The following is a 12,500-nucleotide window of genomic DNA, read 5'->3' on the forward strand; positions in this document are numbered from 1 at the left end:
CGCAGTTCGGACTTAGCACTTTTCGGCTGTGCCTGGCTGGCGGCCCACTCACTCGATCGCCATGTCTGTTTGCCACAGTTTTCCCGGTGGTGCCGCACCCGGGCTCGCCCCGGCTGACGCAGTTTTCGCGCCGCCCCGGCTGACGCGGTTTCGTGCCGCCCCGGCAGACGCAGTTCGGACTTAGCACTTTTCGGCTGTGCCTGGCTGGCGGCCCACTCACTCGATCGCCATGTCTGTTTGCCACAGTTTTCCCGGTGGTGCCGCACCCGGGCTCGCCCCGGCTGACGCAGTTTTCGCGCCGCCCCGGCTGACGCGGTTTCGTGCCGCCCCGGCAGACGCGGTTTTCGCGCCGCCCCGGCTGACGCGGTTTCGTGCCGCCCCGGCAGACGCAGTTCGGACTTAGCACTTTTCGGCTGTGCCTGGCTGGCGGCCCACTCACTCGATCGCCATGTCTGTTTGCCACAGTTTTCCCGGTGGTGCCGCACCCGGGCTCGCCCCGGCAGACGCGTTTTTTTTTTTTCTTTCGCCCCGGCTGACGCAGTTTTCGCGCCGCCCCGGCTGACGCGGTTTCGTGCCGCCCCGGCAGACGCGGTTTTTTGCGCCGCCCCGGCTGACGCGGTTTTTGCCGCCCCGGCTGACGCAGTTCGGACTTAGCACTTTTCGGCTGTGCCTGGCTGGCGGCCCACTCACTCGATCGCCATGTCTGTTTGCCACAGTTTTCCCGGTGGTGCCGCACCCGGGCTCGCCCCGGCTGACGCAGTTTTCGCGCCGCCCCGGCTGACGCGGTTTCGTGCCGCCCCGGCAGACGCGGTTTTCGCGCCGCCCCGGCTGACGCGGTTTCGTGCCGCCCCGGCAGACGCAGTTCGGACTTAGCACTTTTCGGCTGTGCCTGGCTGGCGGCCCACTCACTCGATCGCCATGTCTGTTTGCCACAGTTTTCCCGGTGGTGCCGCACCCGGGCTCGCCCCGGCTGACGCAGTTTTCGCGCCGCCCCGGCTGACGCGGTTTCGTGCCGCCCCGGCAGACGCGGTTTTCGCGCCGCCCCGGCTGACGCGGTTTCGTGCCGCCCCGGCAGACGCAGTTCGGACTTAGCACTTTTCGGCTGTGCCTGGCTGGCGGCCCACTCACTCGATCGCCATGTCTGTTTGCCACAGTTTTCCCGGTGGTGCCGCACCCGGGCTCGCCCCGGCAGACGCGTTTTTTTTTTTCTTTCGCCCCGGCTGACGCAGTTTTCGCGCCGCCCCGGCTGACGCGGTTTCGTGCCGCCCCGGCAGACGCGGTTTTTTTGCGCCGCCCCGGCTGACGCGGTTTTTGCCGCCCCGGCTGACGCAGTTCGGACTTGGCACTTTTTGGCTGAGCCTGGCTGGTGGCCCACTCACTCGATCGCCATGTCTGTTAGCCACAGTTTTCCCGGTGGTGCCGCACCCGGGCTCGCCCCGGCTGACGCAGTTTTCGCGCCGCCCCGGCAGACGCGGTTTTCGCGCCGCCCCGGCTGACGCGGTTTTTGCCGCCCCGGCTGACGCAGTTCGGACTTGGCACTTTTTGGGCTGAGCCTGGCTGGCGGCCCACTCACTCGATCGCCATGTCTGTTTGCCACAGTCTTCCCGGTGGTGCCGCACCCGGGCTCGCCCCGGCAGACGCGTTTTTTTTTTCTTTCGCCCCGGCAGACGTGGTTCCCCCCCCCCCCTTTTCGCTCGCCCCGGCTGACGAGGTTTTCGCGCCGCCCCGGCTGACGCAGTTTTCGCGCCGCCCCGGCTGACGCGGTTTCGTGCCGCCCCGGCTGACGCGGTTTTCGCGCCGCCCCGGCTGACGCGGTTTTTGCGTCGCCCCGGCTGACACGGTTCGGACTTTGCACTTTTCGGCTGTGCCTGGCTGGCGGCCCACTCACTCGATCGCCATGTCTGTTTGCCACAGTTTTCCCGGTGGTGCCGCACCCGGGCTTGCCCCGGCAGACGCGTTTTTTTTTTTCTTTTCGCCCCGGCTGACGCAGTTTTCGCCCCGCCCCGGCTGACGCGGTTTCGTGCCGCCCCGGCAGACGCGGTTTTTTGCGCCGCCCCGGCTGACGCGGTTTTTGCCGCCCCGGCTGACGCAGTTCGGACTTTGCACTTTTTGGCTGAGCCTGGCTGGCGGCCCACTCACTCGATCGCCATGTCTGTTTGCCACAGTTTTCCCGGTGGTGCCGCACCCGGGCTCGCCCCGGCAGACGCGTTTTTTTTTTTCCTTCGCCCCGGCAGACGTGGTTCCCCCCCCCCCTCCGTCTTTCTTTTTGTTTTTTTTTTCGCCGCGGCTGAAGTGGATTTTTCGGTGCCTCGACGCCCCGGTAGTCGCGGTTTTTCCGTTTCCGCACGGCCCCGGCTGACGCTGCTCGGTCACAGTCGCCTTTTGTGAGGATTGCAGACTTCTTGAGCGCGGGTGTTTTTTTTTTGTTGTTGTTGTTGTTTTATTACGCATTCGCTCCAGCAGACGCTGTTTAGACTTTTTGTTTCCTCTTTTATCCTGCGACGAGGTGACGAGGTTTATTCGGTGCCCCGCCGCCCCGGCTGAAGTGATTTTTCCTGTCCCGTGCCGCCCCGGCTGACGCGGTTGGGACTTCGCGTTTGTTCGGCCGCCACGGGTTTTGGCGCACTCGCTCGGTTGCTTGTTGTTGCCACTTGTTGCGAACCCAGGTTTCTTGAGCGAGCGCGGGCGTTTTTTCTTCCTTTCTTTCTTTGTTCTATGTGTTAGCGAATCGGCCTTTAATATCACACGAGGACTCACAACCAACAATTTTCAGTTTGAAGTGTAAAAAATCTGCAGGTGTTGACGTAACTGACTTGCCCCGTACCCTTGAGTACATCCATGAAGTTCTCGTAGTACTACTAAATCGCATTATTCCAAGTGGAGAAATTCCCATAAACTTGCAAACCTCTACACGAAAATCGGTGCGCGTGATAAAGTTGAAAATTATCGTCCGATATCAAATGTGCCTTCTATAACACAAATTCTAGGAAAAAAAAAAAAAAAACACTTGTTCGCCGTTTTCTGCGCCGTGACTGGCAGCACTCCGGCGAAGCGAAACGGGGTCGATTCGAGCACGATATCGGCGTCTTTCGACGTGCTCGCCGGCGACCGTCGCACGAGTACGTCGCACGAGCGCGTCTGCCGGGGCGCCGTTTGCGAAGCCGACGCAAAAGTGGGAACCGCCGCTCGGATGATCGCCGCTTTCGGCAGAGTGAGTGTTGGCACTCCGGGGAAGCGAAACAGCGTGAATGCGCCCACGAAATCGGCGTATTTTGAAGTGCCCGCCGGCGACCGTCGCACGAGTACGGTAAACCGCGTCAGCCGGGGCGTAGTTCGGGACGCCGACGAAAAAGTGGGAAGCGCAACTCGGATCTTCGCCGTTTTTGCAGGAGTGAGTGGCGGCCCTCCTGCGAGACCAAGAAGCATCGATTCGTGCACGAATTCGGCGCCTTTCGACGTGATCGCCGGCGACCGTCGCTCGAGTAGGGCAAACCGCGTCTGCCGGGGCGGGCTTCGGGACGCCGATGCGAAAGTGGGAAACGCTGCTCGGATGTTCGCCGTTTTTGGCCGAGTGAGTGCTGGCACTCGGGCGAAGCCAAACGGGGCCGATTACGGCACGATATCGGCGTCTTTCGACGTGCCCGGCGGCGACCGTCGCACGAGTACGGTAAACCGCGTCAGCCCGGGCGGAGTTCGGGACGCCGATGCGAAAGTGGAGAACGCCGCTCGGATCTTCGCCGTTTTTGGAGGAGTGAGTGGCGGCACTCCGGAGAAGCCAAGGAGCGCCAATTAGCGCACGATATCGGCGTCTTTCGACGCGCTCGCCGGCGACCGTCGAACGAGTAGGGCAAACCGCGTCTGCCGGGGCGGGGTTTACGACGCCGACGCAAAAGTGGGAACCGCCGCTCGGATGTTGGCCGTTTTTGGCAGAGTGAGTGCTGGCACACCGGCGACGCGAAAGAGCGCGAAAGCGCCCACGAAAGTGGCGTATTTGGACGTGCTTGACGGCGACCGCTGCAGGAGTACGAAAAACCACGTCAGCCGGGGCGAGCGACCCACGGCGGTCTGGGTGCTTATCGCTGCTATTATAGGGGCACCCCGGCAGACGCAGAAAAAAAAAATTTTTTTTCGACCTTCTTTTTTGCTGGTCGAGCTCGGGTAACCCAGGTCGCAATGGGAGCCGCGCACGAAAGCGGCGTCGCGAGACGCGTTCGCGGTCGCTAGTCGCACGAGCTCGGCAACCGCGTCAGCCGGCGCGGAGTTCGGGATGCCGACGGCTAAGTGGGTACCGCTGCTCGGATGTTCGCCGTTTTTGGCCGAGTGAGTGCTGGCACTCCGGCGAAGCGAAACGGGGCCGATTCGGGCACGATATCGGCGTATTTCGACGTGCTCGCCGGCGACCGTCGCACGAGTACGGCAAAGCGCGTCTGCCGGGGCGAGGTTTGCGATGCCGACGAAAAAGTGGGAAGCGCCGCTCGGATCTTCGCCGTTTTTGCAGGAGTGAGTGGCGGCCCTCCTGCGAGACCAAGAAGCATCGACTCGCGCACGATATCGGTGTCTTTCGACGTGCCCGCCGGCCACCGCCGCACGAGTACGGCAAACCGCGTATGCCGGGGCGGGGTTGGCGACGCCGACGCAAAAGTGGGAACCGCCACTAGGATGTTCGCCGTTTTTGGCAGAGTGAGTGCTGGCACACCGGCGACGCGAAAGAGCGCGAAAGCGCCCACGAAAGTGGCGTATTTGGACGTGCTTGACGGCGACCGCTGCAGGAGTACGAAAAACCACGTCAGCCGGGGCGAGCGACCCACGGCGGTCTGGGTGCTTATCGCTGCTATTATAGGGGCACCCCGGCAGACGCAGAAAAAAAAAATTTTTTTTCGACCTTCTTTTTTGCTGGTCGAGCTCGGGTAACCCAGGTCGCAATGGGAGCCGCGCACGAAAGCGGCGTCGCGAGACGCGTTCGCGGTCGCTAGTCGCACGAGCTCGGCAACCGCGTCAGCCGGCGCGGAGTTCGGGATGCCGACGGCTAAGTGGGTACCGCTGCTCGGATGTTCGCCGTTTTTGGCCGAGTGAGTGCTGGCACTCCGGCGAAGCGAAACGGGGCCGATTCGGGCACGATATCGGCGTATTTCGACGTGCTCGCCGGCGACCGTCGCACGAGTACGGCAAAGCGCGTCTGCCGGGGCGAGGTTTGCGATGCCGACGAAAAAGTGGGAAGCGCCGCTCGGATCTTCGCCGTTTTTGCAGGAGTGAGTGGCGGCCCTCCTGCGAGACCAAGAAGCATCGACTCGCGCACGATATCGGTGTCTTTCGACGTGCCCGCCGGCCACCGCCGCACGAGTACGGCAAACCGCGTATGCCGGGGCGGGGTTGGCGACGCCGACGCAAAAGTGGGAACCGCCACTAGGATGTTCGCCGTTTTTGGCAGAGTGAGTGCTGGCACTCCGGCGAAGCGAAAGAGCGCGAATGCGCCCACGAAAGTGGCGTGTTTGGACGTGCTTGACGACGACCACCGCAGGAAAACGAAAAACCACGTCAGCCGGGGCGAGCGACCCATGGCGGTCTGGGTGCTTATCGCTGCTATTATAGGGGCACCCCGGCAGACGCAAAAAAAAAAAAAATTTTTTTTCGACATTCTTTTTTGCTCGTCGACCTCGGGTGACCCAGGTCGCAGTGGGAGCCGCGCACGAAAGCGGCGTCGCGAGACGGCTTCGCGGTCGCTAGTCGCACGAGCTCGGCAACCGCGTCTGCCGGGGCGGAGTTCGGGACGCCGACGGCTAAGTGGGAACCGCCGCTCGGATGTTCGCCGTTTGTGGCCGAGTGAGTGCTGGCACTCCGGCGAAGCCAAACGGGGCCGATTCCGGCACGATATCGGCGTCTTTCTACGTGCTCGCCGGCGACCGTCGCACGAGTACGGCAAAGTGCGTCTGCCGGGGCGGGGTTTGCGACGCGTACGCAATAGTGAGAACCGTCGCTCGGATGTTCGTCGTCTTTCGCCGAGCCAGTGCTGGCACTCCGGCGAAGCCGAACGGAGCCGATTCGGGCACGATATCGGCGTCTTTCCACGTGCTCGCCGGCGACCGTCGCACGAGTACGGTAAACCGCGTCAGCCGGGGCGGAGTTCGGGACGCCGATGCGAAAGTGGGAAGCGCCGCTCGGATCTTCGCCGTTTTTGGAGGAGTCAGTGGCGGCACTCCGGTGAAGCCAAGGTGCGCCAATTCGCGCACGATATCGGCGTCTTTCGACGTGCCCGCCGGCCACCGTCGCACGAGTACGGCAAACCTCGTCTGCCGGGGCGGGGTTTGCGACGCCGACGCAAAAGTGGGAACCGCCGCTCGGATGTTCGCCGTTTTTGGCAGAGTGAGTGCTGGCACTCCGGCGAAGCGAAAGAGCGTGAATGCGCCCACGAAAGTAGCGTATTTGGACGTGCTTGACGGCGACCGCCGCAGGAGTACGAAAAACCACGTCAGCCGGGGCGAGCGACCCACGGCGGTCTGGGTGCTTATCGCTGCTATTATAGGGGCACCCCGGCAGACGCAGAAAGAAAAAAAAAAATGGGGACATGGCGTGCGTCACCGTGCGGCTTCGCAGCGTTGCCGAAGTCGCCGAGCCCTTCGACTGAGCCGAACGGCGGACAGGGAACGTTGGTCGGCCGTTCTAACCTGTCGGTGCCACGCCGAGACGTCGTTAAGGAAAACCGCGTCGTGGGCCTCTACGACGCCGTCGAGTCGTTGTACGTTTGGTGTCCAGCGTGTCGGCGGCGAGTAGCGGACACGTCGTTCACGACTTCGGTCTTTCGCAGTCGACGCGAACTTGCGGAGAGTCGTGGTGCCTCACGTTTTCGGCAGAAACCGCGGCGGAATTTTCCCGTGCGTGCGCGCACGACCTCGGTGCTGTGCCGTCAGCGTAGTGTTGCACAAACTCGTGGCCTACCCAAGGTGCGGTACGTTTGCGGCCGTATCCTCGGTGGGAATTTCGTGAGTAGGGTCGCAAATTCTACGACCTCGGCGGGTTTGAGAGCGACGTAGACTTGTGGCACGCTCAACGTGCCACACGTTTCGGGGCACACCCGCGGTGAAATTTTCTCGAGTACGCTCGTATTAGTGCCCAAGGAGGTCTGGGTACTTATCGCTGCTATTATGTGGGGGTTCTCGTGAGCGGCGTACGCGAAAGCGACCGGGTGTCTGATATGCGGCGGGCTTCGGCCTCGTCAAGCGTGTCCTCGGGTCTGCTCCAGGGGAATCCACGGCAGTCGTCTGCAGCCTCATCCGCTTGATGCGTTAGGGGCTGGTTGTCGGACGGTGCCGTTTTACCACGATATCGAGGTGTGTTCCGTGTCGTCCTCGGGCGATTCAGATGCGAAAGCGCCGAAGACGCGGGCGTGACCCGTCGTCTGGCGGCTTTGCAGTCTCGGCTCCGTTGCTAGTTCCGGCCGGTCCACCGACAGTGCAGCGGGCTTGGGCAACCCGCACGGCGCGACCGAGTCGATGCAACGAAAAAGAGCGAGCATGAACGTGCTTCTTGCCGCACGGCTCCCACTCGTCTTTCGGGAAGGTTGTGCCGTAGCGAGCTCGAACGCCGTCATCTCGGAGTGCAAAATAAGCGTGTTGGGGCGCCTGAAGGTGGCCTCCGCCGCACACAGACTGCGTCCGGCCCGCCGAAGGCGAGGACGGACGCGCAGTCGAACGATTACCTGGTTGATCCTGCCAGTAATCATATGCTTGTCTCAAAGATTAAGCCATGCATGTCTAAGTACATGCCGAAATAAGGCGAAACCGCGAATGGCTCATTAAATCAGTTATGGTTCCTTAGATCGTTTCTTCCTACTTGGATAACTGTGGCAATTCTAGAGCTAATACATGCAGTGAGCCTGGAGCCCTTTGGGTAACGGGTGCTTTTATTAGACCAAGATCGATCGGGTTTCGGCCCGTATTGTGTGGTGACTCTGGATAACTTTGTGCTGATCGCATGGCCACGAGCCGGCGACGTTTCTTTCAAGTGTCTGCCTTATCAACTTTCGATGGTAGGTTACTTGCTTACCATGGTTGTTACGGGTAACGGAGAATCAGGGTTCGATTCCGGAGAGGGAGCCTGAGAAACGGCTACCACATCCAAGGAAGGCAGCAGGCGCGCAAATTACCCACTCCCGGCACGGGGAGGTAGTGACGAAAAATAACAATACGGGACTCTTTTGAGGCCCCGTAATTGAAATGAGTACACTCTAAATCCTTTAACGAGGATCAATTGGAGGGCAAGTCTGGTGCCAGCAGCCGCGGTAATTCCAGCTCCAATAGCGTATACTAAAGCTGCTGCGGTTAAAAAGCTCGTAGTTGGATCTCAGTTCCAGACGAGTAGTGCATCTACCCGATGCGACGGCTCGGACTGAACATCATGCCGGTTCTTTCTTGGTGCACTTCATTGTGTGCCTCGAGATGGCCGGTGCTTTTACTTTGAAAAAATTAGAGTGCTCAACGCAGGCGAGTCGCCTGAATAAACTTGCATGGAATAATAGAACAAGACCTCGTTTCTGTTCTGTTGGTTTTTGGAATACGAGGTAATGATTAAGAGGGACGGACGGGGGCATTCGTATTGCGGCGCTAGAGGTGAAATTCTTGGACCGTCGCAAGACGAACTACTGCGAAAGCATTTGCCAAGAATGTTTTCATTGATCAAGAACGAAAGTCAGAGGTTCGAAGGCGATCAGATACCGCCCTAGTTCTGACCATAAACGATGCCAACCAGCGATCCGCCTGAGTTACTCAAATGACTCGGCGGGCAGCTTCCGGGAAACCAAAGTATTTGGGTTCCGGGGGAAGTATGGTTGCAAAGCTGAAACTTAAAGGAATTGACGGAAGGGCACCACCAGGAGTGGAGCCTGCGGCTTAATTTGACTCAACACGGGAAAACTTACCCGGCCCGGACACTGGGAGGATTGACAGATTGAGAGCTCTTTCTTGATTCGGTGGATGGTGGTGCATGGCCGTTCTTAGTTGGTGGAGCGATTTGTCTGGTTAATTCCGATAACGAACGAGACTCTAGCCTATTAAATAGGTGCGGGGTTCCCAGCACCTTACAACCTTCTTAGAGGGACAAGCGGCTCCTAGCCGCACGAAACAGAGCAATAACAGGTCTGTGATGCCCTTAGATGTCCGGGGCCGCACGCGCGCTACACTGAAGGAAGCAGCGTGTCTTTATCCCTGTCTGAAAAGACTGGGTAACCCGTGGAACTTCTTTCGTGATTGGGATAGGGGCTTGCAATTGTTCCCCTTGAACGAGGAATTCCCAGTAAGCGCGAGTCATAAGCTCGCGTTGATTACGTCCCTGCCCTTTGTACACACCGCCCGTCGCTACTACCGATTGAATGATTTAGTGAGGTCTTCGGACCGATGTCCGGCGCGGCCTTTCGGTTGCGCCGGTCTGTTGGAAAGATGACCAAACTTGATCATTTAGAGGAAGTAAAAGTCGTAACAAGGTTTCCGTAGGTGAACCTGCGGAAGGATCATTAACGGATTGTGAAGGGTGAGCGCCTCAGCTGCGTCTGCGCCCGACACTTTCTGCCGCTGACCCCGTTTGGACGCGGGGTCGGCTTTTCCCCACGGGGCTGCCTGAATGTGGAGCGGCACCCCGTGACAAATTGTTGCGCCCAGCGGACGCCAACACCGCGACCTTGGACGGTCGGCCAGGTGGCGGACGCGGGTACAAACGGCGCAACGCACTCATAGGTCGGCTTTCGACCCGCCACTGCACCGTGGCTCGAAGCGCTCGAAATGCGCGACCCGACCGCTGCGGGACCGCCTAGTACTGTAAACAGGAGCGGCGGAGCGCGAACGGCGAGTCGTGGTTACGTCGGTAGAAGGCGAGGCTGCGCGTTCCCGAAACGCCAGCCGAGTGCCCTCCCGACCGTTCGAGCGTGCAAGAACGAGACCCGACAATCGCGCGGCGACTGCCAAGTACGAGAGGAACGGCACAAGCGTCGGCGGTCGGTCAAGGAACTGGCGATGTGACGGGTCCGCTGTGCACCAGTGCATACCGTCCCGCCGTCCGCGGCAAGCGCCTCCGCGTCCTCGGGTGACGGAGGCTGCCGGTCGGTTCTTGCAGGCGAGGGATCTCGCTGGCACCGGTTCGCGTTGACGCGCGGCCGGTCATGGCACGGCGATGCGACGGCCGAGGTGCGCAGTACTCGATGGAGGAACCGCACGCTCCGATGACCGTCCCGCCCTCCGCGGCGTATGCGTACCGACCGTAATGGTTGCAGCAGCGCCGGCCGGCTTTTGAATTCGCCACACGAAACACGGTGCGAGATCGCGGTTAGGGGAGCGTCGACGTTGCCAGGCGTTTTGCTTGCTGCCGAGGGAAAGGCGGCACGGCCACGTCGCGCTCGTCGCGATTAGCGGGTCTGCGCGCTTTGGGAAGGTGCCGCAACGACTTGCCGAAAGAGGAAGCACGGAAGAACGAGGGACTTGGACGTCCCGACAATTGAACGCACTTGCGGCCAGGCCCTTGCTGGCTTCGTTCTTCCGCCTCGAGTAGGCTCGTACGCGGCTCCGGCGCCGAAAGTGGTCCTTGGCACCGACTTCGGTGGACGTGGGAAGTGCCGCGCAAGTACGGCGCGCCTGGCTCCACCTGTTGGCTAAAGTAGGCAGCCGGATCGGCATTTTGGTGTGCGGTGGCAAACCGTGGATGCGAAAAAAGCTTGTGCGATTTCGTGGAACAAAAAGCGGGGGTCCCCCTTTTTATGCGGAGGAGACCGACCCGCCTGCCGTGGTGAACCGCGACGCCACGGTAAAAACGGGAGAGGCTTGTCGATGGGACCGTGCATCCCGCGCTCCACGGAGGCCGGGAGGCGGCCGCCCGAGGAAATGTGTAGCCGTCGAGGCCCGCATCTGCGTGCACTCTTATCCAAATGGGTGTACCGCAGGCATTTTCTGGTTAGGCGGGCCAATGAGAGCGAGCACACAACGATACCTACGGGTCCGGCTTGGAGAACCGGCTTCGACGCCTCCCGAGTATTTATAGAGGGGTGGACCACGAAAGCACTCGCAAGTAGCGAAAGCGAAACGCCGTCCGAAACACACCGTTTGCTCGATTTGCGGCAGCCGAAAAAGGCGCGGCAGAGTTTTGGAGTCCAAGCGTGCGCTGAAAAGCGCCCTTCTTGGCCACTGTTTGGCCGAGTGCCAGAAACGTTTGGTTTTGACTGTACGGAATTGAACAAACACTTTTTCACGACTCTAAGCGGTGGATCACTCGGTTCTCGGGTCGATGAAGAACGCAGCCAGCTGCGAGACTTGGTGTGAATTGCAGGACACACTGAGCACTGATTCTTTGAACGCACATTGCGGCCTTGGGTCTTCCCTTGGCTTCGTCTGTCTGAGGGTCGGATCACATATCAAGAGAGCCTTCGGCGCACAAGGGAACGTGAGCCGTCGACTCGTTTTGACCGCGTCGGCAACACGGACAGCACGCTGAACACCTCACAGCGAGCGCCAACAGCGGCCACTCAAGGGCGAGACGGTGGCGACCGTCGTGCCAGAGCCCAACCGAAACGGGGGCGACCGACTGCATTGAGGATGTGGCACCTCGTTGAGACCGCCGCAGGACTTCGAGTCGGAAGGAAGCCTGCAGGGAAAGTGCGGTCGAGGTTGCGTACTCCTCTCTGCGACCGGGCGCGCAAGAGCTGCGAGAGCCACGGACGCGCAACTTTAACGCACGGTAAACACGAGGAGCGAAAGCCGGCCAGCAAAGCTTCTCCAGCCGTGCGCAAAGTGCGCGAGATCGCAGCCTTGCGTTGCGCTTGTTGCCCTCGAAGTAAGCAGGGTGTCCCGTAGACCGGGCGCTCGAACACGCTGCGGGGCCGTGCCTCCTCCAGGCTTTGCCGCGCGAACAGGGAACGTTCGCGCGCAAAGCGCAGGGAGGTGAGGAGGCTGCGCCCGACGTTTGCGGTTCGCTGCGTACGCGGTTGATGCGGAGAGCACGGCGCGACGACTTGCCGCGAAGCGGAAAAAGTCTCCCGCACGAGTTGGCGAAACGTTGGCGAAGCTTAAGGCGTTCTCGTCGTAGTCCGCCGTCGGTCTAAGTGCTTCGCAGTTCCCGTCCCGTTCAAAAAACTGGGCCACTCCAGTTGGGGCGGGGGCGACGCTACACGAGACGATGCCTCTCGCCAGGCTGCGTGGCTGCCCTTGCGGCGGCGGCGACTGGCCTCGGCGGTGTTTGGGCTTTCGACACGGTCGTTTATCACGCAACTGCTCGGACGACGCACGCGCGCAGCGGAATGCCGCTTGCCAGCCTTGTGAAGATGTGACCCTGTACAGGGTTGCGGGCGCACTTGGTAGGGCGTCGTACTCGGTTCGCGATGGGTTTACGAACGTGTCCCGTCACTTCCACGTCACACCGGTTGTGCGCCGCACGCGTGCAGCGGGGAAGCCGATTGCCAGCCTTGTGAAGAAGTGGCCCTGTACAGGGTTGCGGGCGCACTTGGTAGGGCGAGCGCACGCGGTCGTGCA

General features: G+C 61.0%; 2 non-coding genes across 2 annotated transcripts; both read left to right on the forward strand.

The window, feature by feature from the left end:
* The first annotated feature begins 7,690 nt into the window (after window positions 1-7,690).
* LOC142795554 (small subunit ribosomal RNA) lies at window positions 7,691-9,505 on the forward strand. Its single transcript, XR_012893114.1, has one exon. It is a non-coding gene; the product is annotated as a small subunit ribosomal RNA (ribosomal RNA).
* Window positions 9,506-11,224: 1,719 nt separating this feature from the next.
* On the forward strand, window positions 11,225-11,377 carry LOC142795552 (5.8S ribosomal RNA). The gene has a single exon (XR_012893113.1). It is a non-coding gene; the product is annotated as a 5.8S ribosomal RNA (ribosomal RNA).
* Window positions 11,378-12,500: the final 1,123 nt, after the last annotated feature.

This window comes from Rhipicephalus microplus, unplaced genomic scaffold (assembly GCF_043290135.1).
Source record: "Rhipicephalus microplus isolate Deutch F79 unplaced genomic scaffold, USDA_Rmic scaffold_729, whole genome shotgun sequence".
NCBI classification, from domain to species: Eukaryota; Metazoa; Arthropoda; class Arachnida; order Ixodida; family Ixodidae; genus Rhipicephalus; species Rhipicephalus microplus.